Here is a 6,000-nt window from a genome sequence, read left to right on the forward strand (position 1 = left end):
GTTTGTCTGTATGTTTTTCCTCCAAATCTGAGTCGCACTGCTAACAAACTTTCGCGGCTGCGACCGCTATATCTTTGTTGACACTGGCATGCTAGCTGTTGTAACGGCGGCTTAGCTGATTGGCTAATGTGAGAATGCGGAGCAGCAAAGGGAGATAATAAAATAATCGGCTCGAGCCGTAGATGCATCCAGGGTATAGTGGAGATTTATTCCGTCCTTCTGCCCGAAGACATGTTTTGATTATGATATTTCTATTTTTTAATTAATTACAGCAATTTAAGTATTTGAGCTATAAAGAGTTTATTCAACCAATAACTTGAAACGTATTGGTCAAAGTGTTTTCAAATTCGAAAAACAGCTTCTTTGTCTAACGTGCAGTGCAGTGCGAAGTTTGATTCCGATTTGCTAAATTTTGAAACAATGCGTCTATTAACATATTTTGAACGTAAAAATCGTAAAGAATAATTATAGTTCAACCAATAACTTTTTGGGGATCACGTTCTCACCATATCTATAGGAGAAGTCCAGTGCAAAGTTACATTATTGATATTTGTTGTTTATTGAGGATTATCACTAATTACATCTCTTTGAACTCGGGAAAAATATCCACATCAAATTTGTTTAAGCAATATAACTTAACAATCATTCAGTGGATTGTTTTCAGATATGGGCAATTGCTTCTTTGTTTATAGGAAAGATGCAGTGCAAAGTTTGGTATAGATATATTTGTCAAGAATAACTTACTTTTTTACCTACTGTCTTATCCCTGTTACGTCCTTCGACGTGCAGGGCTTCAACAAAGGATGGCCACTCTTGTCTGTTCAGGGCTAGGTGTTGCAATAGGGCCTTCAATTTACTCTCCACTGTGCGCCGTCAGGTGTTATTTGGCCTTCCTTGCTTCCGTCGTCCTTTTGGGGTCCAGTGTAAAGCACTGTGTGTAATATCGCCGGGCTCCATCCTGAGTATATGGCCAATCCATCTCCATTTTCTTATGGTTAGGATGGTATTTATACTTTCCATTTTGCAGGATGTTAGCAGTTGCTGGTTTGGGATTGTGTTGGGCCAGAAGATATTTTTGTCAAGAATAATCAACTTATAAATTGTCGTACAGCTGAAGTTGGGAGTCGGGGTTATTAGTGAGCTTTACTCACATTTGTAGATATTAAGGCTCCTAGCCACTAGGCAAGGACATCTATTATTATCGTTCAGATTATTATGTTTTACACATTAAGACGAAATAATGCAGATAGAGAGAGATTTTATTTAGGTATTTACGATAAAACCTAATTAGTACACGTTACTGATATAAAACATATTCTCTCTTTTTCAAAATACTATGGCAGGTTTTGGCACTTTCAGAACATAAAATTTCATTAGGTAAGATAAAAGCAGTTTTCCGAGTATTGTTTATATACTCTCCCAAAAAAGAAACGCATATAGGAATTTAAACTGTATTTTTATGTTTATTTTGAAACATCTTGTAGGCTTTATGAGTCAATGAAATATAGCGAAATTGCACACTGGGAATGCAGACTTATCCGTCTTGGGTACCAACTCGAGGAAAGTCAGTTTGAGTGTCACATTGAGACGTGTGGTGGCGCTGAAGTCAATACCTCGTGTGACCACCGTGGGCATCCAGAACTGCACGGCATCGCCTCGGCATCGAACGAATAAGTCTCAGAATCTCGTGTTGCCCAATCGCAGCCCATTCTGCCTGTAGTGCCTGTGCGAGTTGCTGAAGTGTCTGGGGCTGAGGGTTACGGCGTCGCACCCGTCTGTCCAGGGCATCCCACAGATGTTCGATCGGGTTTAAGTTCATTGATCTTGAGGGCAAGGGGAGCACATTGATGTTGTGGTTCTGGAGGAAGTCTCTAGTGTGACGTGCTGTGTGGGGCCTGGCATTGTCCTGTTGAAACAACTCCCTCTGGCGATCAATGGTTGGAAGGAGGTGTGGGCGTAGGATTTCGTCACAGTACCGTTGAGCTGTCAGGTTGCACTGGATCATCACCAAATCACTTCTCCTACGGCCGAATCTGTCCACCTGGGGAACGCAAACGTCGGAGAAACGTTCACGTCGACGTCTGTACACCCGCATTCTTCCATCGCGTCGTTCCAATAGAAATCGTGATTCATCACTGAACCAGATTCTACGCCAATTCGGTAGGTTCCAGGCCTGAACGTTGGTGCACCATTGAACTCGATGTCGACGATGTGGTTGTCGAAGCACAGGGCCAAAATAAGGTCTTCTGGCACCTAAACCAGCCTCTCTCAACCTGTTCCTGACGGTCTGTGCGGAAAGCCTCCCCAATCCGGGTATTTGTCGAGCGGTACTGGTCGCCGTAGCTGTTCGATGACGCAGGCGATGTACCCGGATGTAGCGATCCTGCACCGCAGTGATCGCTCGAGGTCGCCCACTACGAGGGGCATCTGCTACCGCATTCTGCCGGCGATATCTCTCCCAGAGCCGTGAAATGGTGCTTTGGTGAACATTCATGCGTCGGGCAACTGCACGTTGAGACTGGCCAGCTTCAAGCAAACCAATGGCGATATGACGGTTGGCTTCACTTAGACATGGCATTTTGCGTTCGTCAACAATATTCCAAATACAGTGAATAATCGACAGACAGCGATCAACCTTTTATACCCATCATTGAGACTATCTGATCCCCAACTTTCACGTGCATTGCATGTGAATTGTGTATTCTGTGACAGAAAATCATGCTGTTAAATACGGGTATTTTACGGATGGTGCGTTTTGTTGTGATGTTTTAAAACATAAACACCATAGGACTCATAAACAGAGCAAAACCTTTTGTAAAATCAATCACGTTTTAATTCATTGCTACATGAAATTGCTATTTTCATGATGCGTTTCTTTTTTGGGAAAGTATATATGCAGCTTGGGTTCGGGTGATCCTGACACAGTCAGGCTGGAATGCTTTATCATCAGCTCAGGGCCTTTGCCCCCTCGACACGCAGTCCAGACAGTGAATGGGAATCATCTCGGGAAAGGCTGACAAGTCGAACCCGCCAAGCACTTACCGGAGTATATGTAGACTCCCCAACACTGCCTCCTTCTGCATTACCCAGAGTGTCAGAAGGGCTGTACTCTCGGTGGAGAACCCGGGCACTCTCCTGATCTGCGCCAAGAGAACAGGAGGTACCAAACAAATTAAGGGCACCGAAAACAATGAGAAGCCAGACAATAGTGTACATGGGATGCAAGCGAGACATTTCAGAGGTCCGCATATTTAGCATGCTTTTCCTGAATCTTGCCAATCACATTGCTGTCAAAAGGGACAGAAAATTCAATGCTATGAATAAATTCATTGGCTTAATGAAAAACGAAAAGATCAGGTTTGTTGACTGGAATTCTTCTGAGGCTGTATATGGGCCTATTCCAGAGAAGTTTAAAGCTGTCATTTTCCATGAGGCCCTGGACATGTTCAGGGTCATACCATGGATGGACCTCAGAGTCAAAGCCACAGCTATGGAGGAGATAGTAGTAGAAACAACGAGCCATGCCATCGTGTTGTTTAAGATATGATGTTTGTGCCAAGGAAGTGCATCTACTGACAAGGTGCTGGACAGTTTCTGTACATCCATTGCATAATCGACATTTCATGCAAATATTTTTTTACGAATCACATTTAGGCAATTGCGAGTGGGATGTGACTGGTCTTGAGCAGCAAAAGGAAAGTCTTCTGTTTCAAATTTAAGACCAGCCGACTTTATCAAGGAAAAGGAGTTGGTTGGATTGCTATTCTGTTCAAACTGCACATATACACGATGGAGTGGTTTCTCGGGAAGCTTCTCCACAAGTGACCCACTCTGTGCAGACTTGGTGAGTACCTTCACCTGGTTTACTCTCATCGCTGTACCGCTCAGCAGTACATCACTATCAACAAAATCAAACTCAAATTTCAGATTCTGCCCAACAACCTTGGCACGTATAAATTAGGTGTGAAATTCATTGCTTTCCTCATGATTCTCGGCATGCATCGCAAGAAGATCATCAGATAAATGAATATGTGCAAAAGTACACAATAAAATTCTATCATGAAGAGCCCCTACATTAATCAAACCCCGGCCTTCCGAATTGATTGGGCCTATATAAACGATTAAGAGAGGAACAAGGGTGGTGGGCTCTGTTATCAGGCATGATCTTTCTGGTCAGGCGGTCAAGACTCTGGACGTCTTGTTTTGTCAATCAACTGCTCCAAAGGAATAGGAGGGGTCTGGTACAGCAAACGCATTGGTGGTTTTGACCTTGTTTCGAGCATAAATTTAGCCCTGAGCTCCGGATTTTCTTTAAACGAGATTTATACTCGGTTTCTGGAGCTTGTCTCGAACTTGCATTCCATGATGGATGTAGGCCTGATCTTCCACAAGATGCTCAATAACTCCTCCCCTTGTATCTTGATCAATCCATCATTAATTACCTTGCCACGTTTCAAATGAAAAGTATAATATTTGTCGAGTGCAAATGTCATGCCAATATCATCAGAAAAGGACTCGACAAGGAGAATCTGTTCTTTCAAATTGGTATCTCCTTTGGCAAGGAGCTCGATGTCAGCCATGTAAAGGAGATTAGTAAGCGGTGTTGGGGATCTGTGCTGAGGAGGTCAAGGGTGGTAACCATCCTCTCTATTGAGCAGAAAGCTGAAAGGATTGAATGACAAGCCAAAAAGCAAAGGACTAAAGGAATCCCCCTGGAATATTCCCCTTCTGATTGGAATAGATACCGAAGTCTGCACCTGCCCTGCGAGTACATCTCAAGTTAAGTCGACCAGCTGCTCATTAAAGACTTGAGTAAATCAAGTAGTCGCTCAGGGAGGTCTTTTATTATTATTATATTATACAAATTGAGAAGAAAAATGCAGCAGAGGGTTCGGGTGATCCTGGCAGAACATAATAATAATATATTATTATTATATATTATTATTCCGCGGTATTTTGTACCAAGCATAGCTCCTAAACCAAAGCTCAGAATCGCTTTAAAAAATCACCAAGGTGCCCTCAGTGCTGAAACTCTTAGTGCAAAAATCTCAAGGTTCTGGGCTCAATACCAGAGGGCAGGGCTCAATACCAAAGGGCAGATAATTAAAAATAATTAAGAAATTTCAATTTCCAGACCAATAATCTCCAAAACTACTGATTCAAAGACCTCCAAATTTCTGGTACAGATCCGGAATCAGAATCCCTACAATTTCAAGTGTAGGACCCATGTAGCTACAAGGCACAGTTTGGCAACCATATTGGATTGAAGTTTTTGGCAGTGTTTTTCACCATTTTCCTGAGTACTTGTCTTCCAGAATGTGCTGAGATCGAACCATCAGCCCCTGAGCTTTCAGAATTTCCATGCGTTGTGTCCAGGAAGTACTGTGAACACAAACATTGAGCACAAACCGTGCCGACATGTGCCTTCGATGGCCGCCATATTGAGTGCTACTTCTGGGCCAAAGTTCTCTTAAAGAAATTTCAAAGACCTCTTCACGATTATTCGCGGTTCCAGAACACTTTGGTTTGACTGTAGACCCCAGGACAATGGAGTTACAGGCTGTTAAAGAGGGAACTATTTCTTTTCCGAGGTACATGACCTCGCGACCTCGGTTGTATCTCAGAGATCCGCTCGCGTGTGAAAAACGTGGTCTTGGTTGCGTTTTTGTGATTTCTTGCCCTCAAATATACTTTAAACACTTGTAACTCTGCAACCAGTCGTCCGATTTCGAACACAATTTGCCCATTTGCATGCCCACTGCACATGTTAATTACAACAGCATAACTCATGAAACAACTGAGGGACAAGTAAAATTATATTTTGCTCACTGTAGTTCGTTTCTTGTACGAGTATCACCGTTTGGTGGTTAGATACTAATATTTGTTTTATAAAACATTAGAGAAAGAAATAGAGTTAGCTGAAGGAAGCGCCATGAAAATCTACCAGAAACACCCATTCGCCTGCTTTCCAATGCCCAAAGAGCAATGCACTGTGAGTGC

This window comes from Haliotis rubra, unplaced genomic scaffold (assembly GCF_003918875.1).
Source record: "Haliotis rubra isolate DU_JTF1 unplaced genomic scaffold, ASM391887v1 Scf467, whole genome shotgun sequence".
NCBI lineage: Eukaryota > Metazoa > Mollusca > Gastropoda > Lepetellida > Haliotidae > Haliotis > Haliotis rubra.